Source organism: Sesamum indicum, linkage group LG11 (assembly GCF_026168435.1).
Source record: "Sesamum indicum cultivar Baizhima isolate 11 linkage group LG11, ASM2616843v1, whole genome shotgun sequence".
Lineage (NCBI taxonomy): Eukaryota > Viridiplantae > Streptophyta > Magnoliopsida > Lamiales > Pedaliaceae > Sesamum > Sesamum indicum.
The window spans coordinates 1,216,719-1,228,520 of NC_142667.1; the positions used below are offsets into that span (position 1 = coordinate 1,216,719).

Consider the following 11,802-nt stretch of genomic DNA (forward strand, 5'->3'; position numbering starts at 1 on the left):
ACCGTTATTCATTGTCAAGAATATTTGCCTAGCCAATTGAACTTGCAAATCCCTAATTGTTTGTTTAGTTCAATAACTAGTGGTAACATAGCATAATTGATTATGAACAATTTTTCGATTATTTTGTGGGAAATGCACAATCTAACTTAAACAAATTATCGTAGGAATTTATTGGTTAGAATTGGACCATTCTAGTTGTTAATGCTATCGGTAAATTAAATTTTAAGATCATTTCCAACATTGTTTACTGATTAGTGGTTCTGTCAATGGAATTCCTTGACTATCGACAGGGTAAGAAAATGTGAGGTTATTAGGTCTTACCAATGACCATAATCAATTTATCTATCATGAATAATTGTCATCCTTGCACCTATGATCAATCGTGGAATTAAGCATGATTCCATCTTTAAATGGAATGTCTTTCTCATATTTTCTCTTTAAGTTTTTCTTATATTTAGTTTTATATTCAGATTTAAAACAAAATCCTCCCCATCTTTTATTTTTATTTTTATTTGAAGGAATTAATTTAAAATCTATTTTTGTGGATTCAACCCTACTTACTACATTTAACATGGAAGATCATTGTGTTCCAACTCATGTAGTTCGGTGACATCAATCGTGGTCGAGCATATGCTCTAGAGTAAAAGACTCACCTCCATTAATGAACTCCATACATGCTCGGGAAACATCTCACGGCAGATAATCGGGATTAATTTCTGCATGTACCTGACAATCGTGGCTCTTCATGCCATACATCCTCAACTCTGTCATGTCGACGTAGCAGGCAATGTTAGACGCGTATCGATCACGAAACTTAAGAACACAAATCCATTCACAAATCCTCCTCTTCTGCTCTTTTGTAATGGTATAAACCGCTTTAGGCATAGCGTTCGGTCTCCGTTTGTCCAACTCAAGCTCCGACCGATTACATATAATCTTTAAGTCCTTCCCTGCATTCAAATTATCCTTCGTCTTTTCCTTTGTGTCTATCACAGGCTGAATATATAGTTAAACACATTTTTCTCAATGTGCATGACGTCAATGTTGTGTCAGATCAGATGCGTTACCCAATATGGAAGATCACAAAAAATGGTCTTCTTCGTCGACTTGTGGTTGCTACTATAGCCAGAAGGGAGGGTCAATGGTTGTTCAACTGTAGAACTGATGTCTGCAACCCAATTGCGGATTTTCTCTCCTATAAGTCTCAGACGTGCGATCTTATATTCCATACTATTCTTTGTGAAGGCTTTCTTGTTCCTTCAGTAGAAATAATCCTCAGGGAGAAACTGTCTGTGGCAGTCAAAGTAAAACGCCTTTCTATTTTGCTGCAAATGAATGGCCGTGTATCATACAAGTTGGATGCCCCATAATATTGGCGGTACTCCATCTAGATGCCATCCCATAGGCGGGTAGGTCATTTACAGTCCACATCATCGCCGTCCGCATAATGAATGCATGGTCCATGACGTTGTTGTATGTTCGAACACCCACATGCCACAATTGCAACAACTCATCGATCAACGAATCCAAGCACGCATCGATTAGAGCTTCGTAAGAAACATGTACTCAGAACTCATGCACATACCCAGGGGGAGATTGTACGTGTAAGTATAACAGGGTAACATGAATAAGTATGACCGCACTGCGCTGTGGCACAAACCCATGCAAAGGCATTGTCTCTCGAAGCATACAATGCTATGCAGTTTCTCTCGAAGCATACAATCTTTGCAGACGTACCTTAAGAGGTAGGTACCTAAGAACAACAAACGGGGACTTCTTGTGGCGGGGATCTCGCTCCTGCACCAGCTTGTACCTAGCGTCTTCACAAAACTTGAAGTATTCCAAATCGACGTCGTCCTTCCAGTACAATATACAATTATTTTTACATGCACCAATCTTTTCAGTGGGTAAACCCAAATCTTTTATCAATTTTATTGTACTGTAGTAATCTCTCGATAGGGAATGATGGGGGGGGGGGGGATAATATATTATTAGCCCATTAGGATATTCAATCATACGATTGCTCAAAATTATGACCATTTTCCTTGATAGCCACCAAACCAACAACTGTCGCCAACTGAGATTTGGTATAACCGCTCCACAAGGGTTAGTTAGCAGTGAGCACTACATTGTAAAAATGGTTTGACAATCTTGACAAATAATCATAGGGGCCACCATCGTAATAATATGAAATAGGACCGACATCAGTAGGATAGAACCTCGTACCATAATAAAACATGATCGTGGTAAGAAGAAAAATTAACCCAGCCCGGCTACATAAATGAACCATCTCCTGTGCCCAATCTATCTGTTGTTCATCAACCTAGTGGGAATAATTACCCTCCTTCTGAGCAGCCGGGGTTTGCTCCTCCTGCACTAGGAGGGACAGTCACAACATCAAAGTTCTCCTACACCCTCTTCTTGTCATGCAAAGTTCAACTATAATATTCTGGTATAAATCGCGCAAACATAAGTGATAACTGACATCATCGGGTGTTTTAAACTTTTTATTTTTGCACTTCGAGCATGGACACCTAATTTTGTCTCCATTCATATATCCATGCTAACACTTGACCCATTTTATGAAAGTTTTAACCCCATCATCAAACTCAAGTGCAAGACATGCACTCACCGGTATGTTTTTGTTATACATCCATCTCCTCAATTGTCGTAATATGATAATATAGCACTATATATTCACACACATATATAATTACGACTTATAAATTTATAAATATTATATTACACCAAGAATACATAACATATAACATCAAAATATCACAAAACTAAAATAATCAAAGTACAATTTAATTAAAAAATGTTTAAAAGTTGTTACTTGGTCAACTAACTAAAAAGATCAGCAGTTGCCAGCCCAAAAATTAAGCAATTCTACCTAATTAAGTGTATATGCACGAAAATTAGAGAGATACTGGAGTGTCTATTGTTAATAATCAATTCTAGAACAAATGAAATAAAATGGAAACAACTTACAACACACATATATGTAAGCTTTTTTGTACTGATTTTGTTACGGCCTTTGAAAACACCATTATAATGTCCGTATTTGGAACGGTCTTTATAATACACGAGGGAAAAAATGATGTCCATATTAGCATGGACTTTGTAACACATGTTCTACATAGATTTTCTCACGGTTATTTACACGGCCCTTGTAACGGCCACCCTTTCTTTCCATAGACCCTTACAAATTTAATCGTCCGTCCCAAAAATTATATGAAACTAGTAACGATCAAAAATCATTATCTATTTTTGTAATGGTCTTTCATGTTTACACCTTTGTAACAGCCTTACATACATCTTTTGGAACGACTATCAATATAAAGATTGTTGGCCATCCCTAATTTCAAAAGTAATTACAAAAATCATTACAAATTGTAACAGTAGTTAACTTGTAATGACTATTGAAACATAATTACTTAATAACAACCTCTTTAACTGTTTTAACCATTACAAATTAATGAAATTGTTATTATTTCCTATATGACGTCATCACAACTTATTCATTACAAATGTGTAACAAAGGCTGAGGCCATTACAAGTTTCCGTATTTATTTTGTAGTGTATCAATTAGTTTTCTTGTTTTTTATGATGGTATAAATATCATATAAATGTCTTCCTTCAGTTTCCTTTATGCAGTCTTTTTTTTTTTTAAATTATTATCTTTTTACCCACAAATAAATATTTAGAGCATAAATAAAAAATCACGGCCTTTGCACATAGTATTATGTGTGATATATGAATTTATTTAGTGGTTTCAAGACCACTAATATCCCTTTTGGCACATAGTAAAATTTAAGAAAAGACGAATTTGCCATGATTAAGGTTTAATAATTATATATTATTTGCAGTCTTAATCGCCTCGTTTGGGATTGTTTTCACATTGCTTTTGAAAAATATATGTTTTGGGTTTTAAAAGGTTTGGAAATATTTAGTATTATTTTTATTAAGCCATTTCAAAAGTTATTGGGTTTGAATTACAGCCTGAGCTTTTTCAATCTTACTTATGATGAGTTAAATATTTTATCCACTTTATTATAATTTATTTTTGATTTAACAGAATTAAAATAAAAGTTTTAAGATAAATTATATTTTGTTATCTGAGTATACCTATTTTTGCATTTTGTCATTTAAATATTTTTGTATGTCAATTTATCATCTCAATTTCACGACCATATATATCAATTTTTGGTCGATTTTTCTGTTTAAAAAACATCTTATGCAGTGTACATCTGATATACAAAAGACAAGTTCTTTTTTCCCAAATGAATGTAACACTGCATGTGATACCTTTTTAGCATAAGAATTGATCGCAAAATTATCATACAGTAAAACCTCTATAAATTAATAATCTTGGGACCATGAAATTTTATTAATTTAGAGAGATATTAATTTATCGATAAATTAATATTTTATTAATTAAAAGAGAGACTTTTTAAATTCAGCAAATTTAGTACATATGTATTAAAAATAACTGAATTCATATATGTTTCATTGATTATATTCATGCATCAATCAATTCTTTGTAACTAATTAAATATATTTATGTATAATATCAATTCATTGTATACAATTAACTATTATATTCATAGACGCATGTATCAATTCATTGAAATTACTTAAATATACATGTTTACATTAATTCGTTGCACTTCAATAACTATTATAGCTAATTAAATATATTCATACATGATGAATGAAATATATACTATATAAATCTCAATATGAAAATAAAATAATTCATAACAACCCACCATGTCTTATCATCTAAAAGGCATCGTAAAATCATTCATGAATGATCAAATGCATAAAGCATTACAAACTTCATATTTTAGCAAATTACCATAATATTTATAATTGTAATATTTATGAATTATTAATTTAGAGTTTTAATGGGACCTAGTATTTATAAAGGAATTTTCTGAAAAATTATTATCTTATTATCTTATCGAATTTTATGATTTTTTACAAAGGCCCAAGTCGGGACCGGAAGATTTTATTATTTTAGAGAGTTTATTAATTTATAGAGTATTAATTTATAGAAGTTTTACTGTATATGGTAACTTACAAAGTTTGTCAAGTTGAGATTGTAAGTTGACACAATAAAAAGGTTAAATGACAGAATGTAAAAATAGATATAGTTCAAATAGTAAAATATAATTTATCTTATAACTTATTTAAAAGATGAGAAATTAAAGCGAGATACAAAGATAAAAATAATGGATTAATTTATTTTTTAGTTTTTATATAATTGAATAAATAATAAAAATTATTATATTTTCCACCAACACATAAAGATTTAGTGCATAAAAAAAATCACGACCCTTTACATGCATGCGAATTTATGGCATTTCCGTTTAATTACTACTAGTCACACACATAGGTTGTCATTGTCGTTGTCGTTTTCGCCTGCACGGCTGCAACTTATATTGAGAGGGAAACCATATAGCATTGTGTTTTCTTGGAAGGAATCTGTTGAAAATATTTGAAATTGAGATACCTTGAAAGATGAAAAAAAATACAAGTTATATTTGGTATCATTAACAAGAAAATTCCCTTGTGATGATTTATATCATTTACAGTATTAGCCATCATTTTACGAGTCATTATTTTTCTTATTATTGTGAACCAATAAATATCTTATAAATATCTACATCCAATTTCCCATATGCAGTCTTTTTGCAAGAAAAGAAAAATTAGTATCTCTTTCAGCCACAAATAATGATTTAGAGCATCAATAGAAACCACCCTTTTATCAAAATATTGATTTATGGCATTTTGGTTTATTACTACTAATCACGTACCTTGATTTTAAGGCTATCACTAAAATATTTGTACAGTGACTGAGCAGTGTGTTGGATAAGATTATTAGCCTATCCCAAAGTAATTTTATTCTTGATCGCTCTATCGTGGGTAATATTCTGCTAGTCCAGGAACTCTTTACTGGTTATAATCAGCAGTGTCTTCCACCAAAATAATGATTTATGGCATTTTGGTTGATTACTGCTAATCTCATACCTTGATTTTAACATAAAAATTCAGTAATCTAAGAAAATATACTCAGGAAAAATCTCCTTTTTTATTCATTGCATGAATATGATACATAGCATTTATGGCTAATTTCCTTACTCTGTTGTATAGTTTCAGCATTGGCGTCTTCTATTTGTTCTTCCTCTGTGTCCTTTTCTCCTGTTTTTGGCGTTAAATATCTTTTGAAAAGCTTGCTCAGTCTGATCATTGAACTTGTGTCTGAAGCTTTGACTAGAGAAAAGCATCCAGAGAATGCTTCCTAAGCCGACAACATACCCAAGTGCAACAGATACATATTCCCAATTGATGGCCTCGTCCTCTTGATGTGGATTAGGTGGTGGCACGTCGTCTTCTTCCACTGCATGCCTGCAACTTATGTTGAAAGGGAAACCACATAGCCCTATGTTTCCTTGGAAGGAATCTGTTGAAAATGTTTGAAACTGAGGACCACTTGGGATTGGCCCGATCAACTGATTGTGGGATAGATTCAAGACTGCAAGGAATGTGAGGCGTGTAAGCTCTTTTGGTATTTCCCCTGTTAGCTGGTTGGTTGAGAGGTCGACCGACTCAATATACGTCAACTTACCCAGTGATTTTGGAATTGTTCCTACGAAAGTATTGTGGGATAAGTTGAGAATGTGAAGAGATCTAAGATCACCGATTGCATCTGGTATCTCCCCTTGGAAATTATTGCAAGAGAAATCAATGGCTGTAAAGATTGTCAAAATCTTCACCAACTCCAGTTCCACTCCTTTGACGATTACTTTCACTGTGCCCTGGTAGTATTCACCAAATACAAAATCTGCATAGTAATGAATGTAGTCACTTTCCAGGCGTGCATCCTTTTCTTGCATCATTCCCCGGAAGCTCTTTGTGTACAGATAACCAGTGAAATTGTTAGAAGCGATATCAATGATTTGGAGATCTGTCCAGCTTCTGCTACATCTCACTTGTCCATGAAATCTGTTGGAGCGCAAGACGAGGACACGCAAGCTAGATGGCAGCATGCATGGGAAACCATCATCGATGTTGTTGTTTCCGACATTCAAGATCTGTAACGATTTGCAATTGGCTAGGGACACTGGGAGCCTCCCTTCTAAATAGTTCTGACTCATATCCAAAATTTCTAGACGACAATAGACAGAAAATGTATCCGGTATATGGCCATTGATGTTGTTTCCCCCAAGTTTCAACACCGCAAGTTGCTCAACTTTTTCCACCAAACAAGGCGGTATGCTCCCGCTCAATTTATTGGAGGACAAGTCAAGAACTTCAAGTTCAGTAGCATTGCAAAAGGATGTCGGAATGCTTTAGTTAGGCTATTGTTTGCAATAGACAAGTAACCAAGATTGGTAATGGAGTCTCCAATGTTAAGTGGAATGGACTTTTCAAATTTGTTATTGGAGTAATCTATATAGTTAGCATGTTGGGGTATAGGGGGCAACTCACCCTGGAGTAGGTTTGAGTGTAAGTCCAGATGTATAAGTGAACTAGGAAAGTGATATGGCTTCTGAAGACTAACCAACATATCCGAAGAAAGATCCAAACCGATAAGTGTTCCATTTCCAATTTCCCAAATCCAATTAGGTACTTCCCCAATTATCCGGTTGTTTGAGAGGTTCAACAACCTCAGGTTGTGTTGGTTTGTAAGATCAGGAAAATTATGTAGGTTGCAAGAAGCTAGGGATAACGAGAATAGCTGGGGAAACCTCGACAAATTTGTATTAGTGATGCTTGTGTCAATAGATAAATTGTTGTACGAAAGGTCTAGCTCCACAAGATTATGTAGCCTTTGCAACTTTCCTAATTGAACTGTGCCATTGAAGAAGTTGTAAGAAAGTTTAAGAGTTTCAAGCCTTTCTAGTGTGAAAAATGACTTGGGAATTTGCCCTTCCAGTTTATTACGGCTTAAATCTAGCGCAACTATGTGAGGAAAATGTAAAGTTGAAAATTCATAGACTCGACCACTTAACTGGTTGTTGGAAAGTCTAAGTATTCGTAGTGAAGGAAGACTAAAGAGAGACTTGGGGATGCTCCCACTAAGTGAATTATCACTAAGGTCTACTCGTTGAAGGTTCTTGGACATGTAAAATGATGGGATTGAACCGGTGAAGAAGTTCCTGGATAAGTCCACATAAATTAGCCCAGTTAGAAATCGTGGATGGAATAGGTCCAGTGAAGCTGCAATTGGACATCATTATTTTGGATAACATGCTAAGATTACCAATAGAATTTGGTAATGGGCCTGAGAAGTTAGTATCTAGAAGCAACAAAGTCCTAAGAGATGCATTTTGATGAAATTGTAGTATGGAGCCAGTGAGTAACTGATTGAAGGATAAATCAAGATTCTCTAGGGTAGGTAATTGGAAGATCATATTAGGGAATGAACCTCTTAAATCACATCCACTGAGAGACAAGGTAGTCGGATGTGAGAAGTTAGCGAAGAAATTAAGAACTGCTGACGACATCTGCACGCCATCGAGATAAAGCTCTCTTAGCCCGGTTAGATTCTGAAGAAGCATCTTCAAATTCGGATTCTCAATTTCTAGACCGTTATATAAGAGATCGAGAGTGACCAATCTCCTCATTAGTGAAACTTCAATTGGAACCTGTCCACCAAAACCAGCATCTGATAAATTCAAATGCGTCAAATGTTTAAGGTTTAGAATCCCACCTGGAATCTGAGCTCTAAAGTTATTCTCAGCCAAGTTTAGCTTCTCCAGGTACCGAAAGCCAGAAAGACTTGACATGTTATGAATCCCACCCGAAATTCCCTCCCCATCGAGCTGCAAACTGATCACATGCCCCACACCATCACATTCCACACCGACCCAGTTGTAACAATCTTGAGTCTGATTCCAGAGCACCAGTTTTCGTGATCGAGTGCTATTGAATATAAGATCATTCCTCAGTTGAAGCAAGAAATTTCTCTAATCCTGCAGGCATTGGCTGTAAGCATTTTGAATAAAACAATTAGTTATGCAAAATATTGAAAGTATGCAGATGAAGCAGAAGAAACACTGAGAATACAAAGAAATTCCCATAGTGAAGGAAGGCTGCACCAATATGAGTCAGTGGCAGGTGGCTTTAAATTAACTTCTATTTTTCTTACACGCCGACGACTTTCAAAGTCTTTGTATGGCATTACCGTTGATTACTGCTAATCACATACCTTGACTGAACTTGGGACCAATAATTAAGTCAAGTCAATATTCTTCATCTACCCATTTTCTTAACCTTTTTACACTCCACTTCCAAAATATCATACTTAATTAATATTTTGTCATGATTTCTAGCTATAGTTAAAAACTATCATGGTTTTAATTTAGTTATGTTTAATATTTTGGCCGCCACTTGTTATTTTTTACTATAAGAATTTCTTTAGTTATTTAGTTATCCAACTTTGGCCACAAACTAATGATGGGAAAATTTATGTTAATATATACAATAAATAGATTTAAAATTATAATGATATTTATGCAAATAATTTTTAGGCTCTACTTCACTTTTCCGAAATTAATTATTATTTGATCTAAAATATATTAATATTTGAGCACAAACTATAAAAAATAAATTTTATTTTTTGAATAAAAGTATTAGATAATTTTTATTAAATAATAAATTAAGTCTTAAGTTATAATTATTTACATTCGTGATACATTGTAGAAAGTATTAATTTTGTTTTAAATAGAATTTTTATTATAAATTGTCTAAAAGTATTTTAATAAATTTTGACCATAAAATAAAGAAATAAATTTTAATTTTATTTCTAGAATATAACTCGAATGTAAGTAATTTTAATTTAAACATTAATTTATTATTTAATTAAAAAATTATCTAATATTTTTACACAAAAATAAATTTTTACTTTTTATAGTTTGTGCTCAAATATTAATATATATATTTAGACTAAATGATAATTTAATTTTAAAAATAATGAAATAGGTCCTAAAAATTATCTGAAATAAAAATAATTATAATTTTATAACTATTTATTATATATATTAAAATAAAATTTTATTAATATTTTTAATTTTGTAAAAAATAAAAAAAAAATCTTGTAGTTTGTGATGAAAATCGGTCAAAATATTTTTTTCCTTTTAATGGTACAAAAAAATACATTTTGGTGTTTGTACCATTAAATAGTATTTCTGAAGTCAAAATCAGTCTCACGTGAGCTAATAGGAGTTAACGGCTGTTAATGGCTACGTGCGGATACATGGCCTCTGTCGTTAACTTGGATCAAAAAGGCGTGTTTTGTATCTTATGGTAACAAAAGCGACAACTCTCAATAATTCTGGTATTAAAAATGAAAATAATCTTTTCTGAATATGATAAAAAAAAATTATGCCCTCATATAAAGTTGCATATCTAAAAAACACAATAAACATAATAATGAGAGTCTCTTTCGGCTTGACTGAGCTTGGAACCAGTAATTAAGTCAAGTCAATATGCTTCATGTACCCATTTTCTTAACCTTTTTACACTCCATTTTGATTTAGAGATTTCGGACTATTGAATATCAGTCACGCACAATTGACAGGTACTTATTTATTAATATATAGGATCAATAATTTATTTTTTATGAGAAAATTATAATAGGCAATGCGAAAGAATTAAAAAAATATAAATATTTTAAATTATTCATACTTTTACAATATAAAAGTTATGTAACAAACTAGATATACAAATAGATAGATCTTAAATATTTGAATTAATATTTTGCATCTAGTTATTAAATACTTTTGTGTTGTTTCATGAGTTGGATCACGAGGTTTTCGAATGATTGTCTCGATCACCCATTCGCATGAGAGGTGTTGCCCCTGATATCCCGCAGCCCGCAGGGCAACCTTGCACGTCACACGGAGCCTCTCGGCAGTCTCGACGCCCATTGGGAGTTTCAATTATAAAACATTGGGAGTTTCGATTATATTTAAAAAGACTCTAAAAAAATATTTACTTCAATAAAAATTGTATCGGTTTTCTACACCATCTTGATTTTAGATGTCTTGTACTGTTGAAATCCAATTTCTTCTTAAATACTATTAGAGGTACTATTTTTAGCTTCTGCCTTAAAAAAACTACTTTGACATGTTTGAAATTCCAATTTCTATTTCTGAAACGGCAATAAAAAAAAAGGGCTTTGTTCTAAATAAATACAACTTTACTTTCTACTACTTTATCCTTAGTATAATAATTTTAGTTCAATTTTACTGCTTTAAATTTATTTTTAAAATTATATATTTAAAGTTGATATTGGAGTTCTTAAATAATTTGAATAATTTAAAAATAATTAAATTTACACTTTACATATTAAATATTTTAAAATTTTTATATTTTATTTGCTTTCTTATCTAATTTTATTATTTCATTCAGGTACTATTATTTGATTAATTGATAAGATGAATTTTTTTTGGAATGATGCAAGTTTTATTAGTTATTGTGTATGAATAAAGTATTATATTGTTTAGTGGGAGCATTATTAAATTAAACACATTTTGTAGGATAACACTTTCATTTGGTGTTTTCGCCTTATAATTTTTAGGATAACACTTTCATTCTACATCCTTTTAATTTTCGGGTTATTATTTACCCTTCTCATATGGCCTTTTAAAATTTGGCTATTATTTTTATTAGCTCATTTTTATCCTTTAACCTTTTAGAATTATATTTTGATTTTATATTTTTTTATTTTTACAATTTAAGCCCCCCTTTTTTTTTGGAGTTCACCTTTTTGCTGGTGGTGGTGACCTC

General features: G+C 32.4%; 1 pseudogene; it reads right to left on the reverse strand.

Moving 5' to 3' along the window:
* Window positions 1-6,075: 6,075 nt before the first annotated feature.
* Window positions 6,076-10,940, reverse strand: LOC105173254 (receptor-like protein 40; annotated as a pseudogene).
* Between the last annotated feature and the right edge of the window lie 862 nt (window positions 10,941-11,802).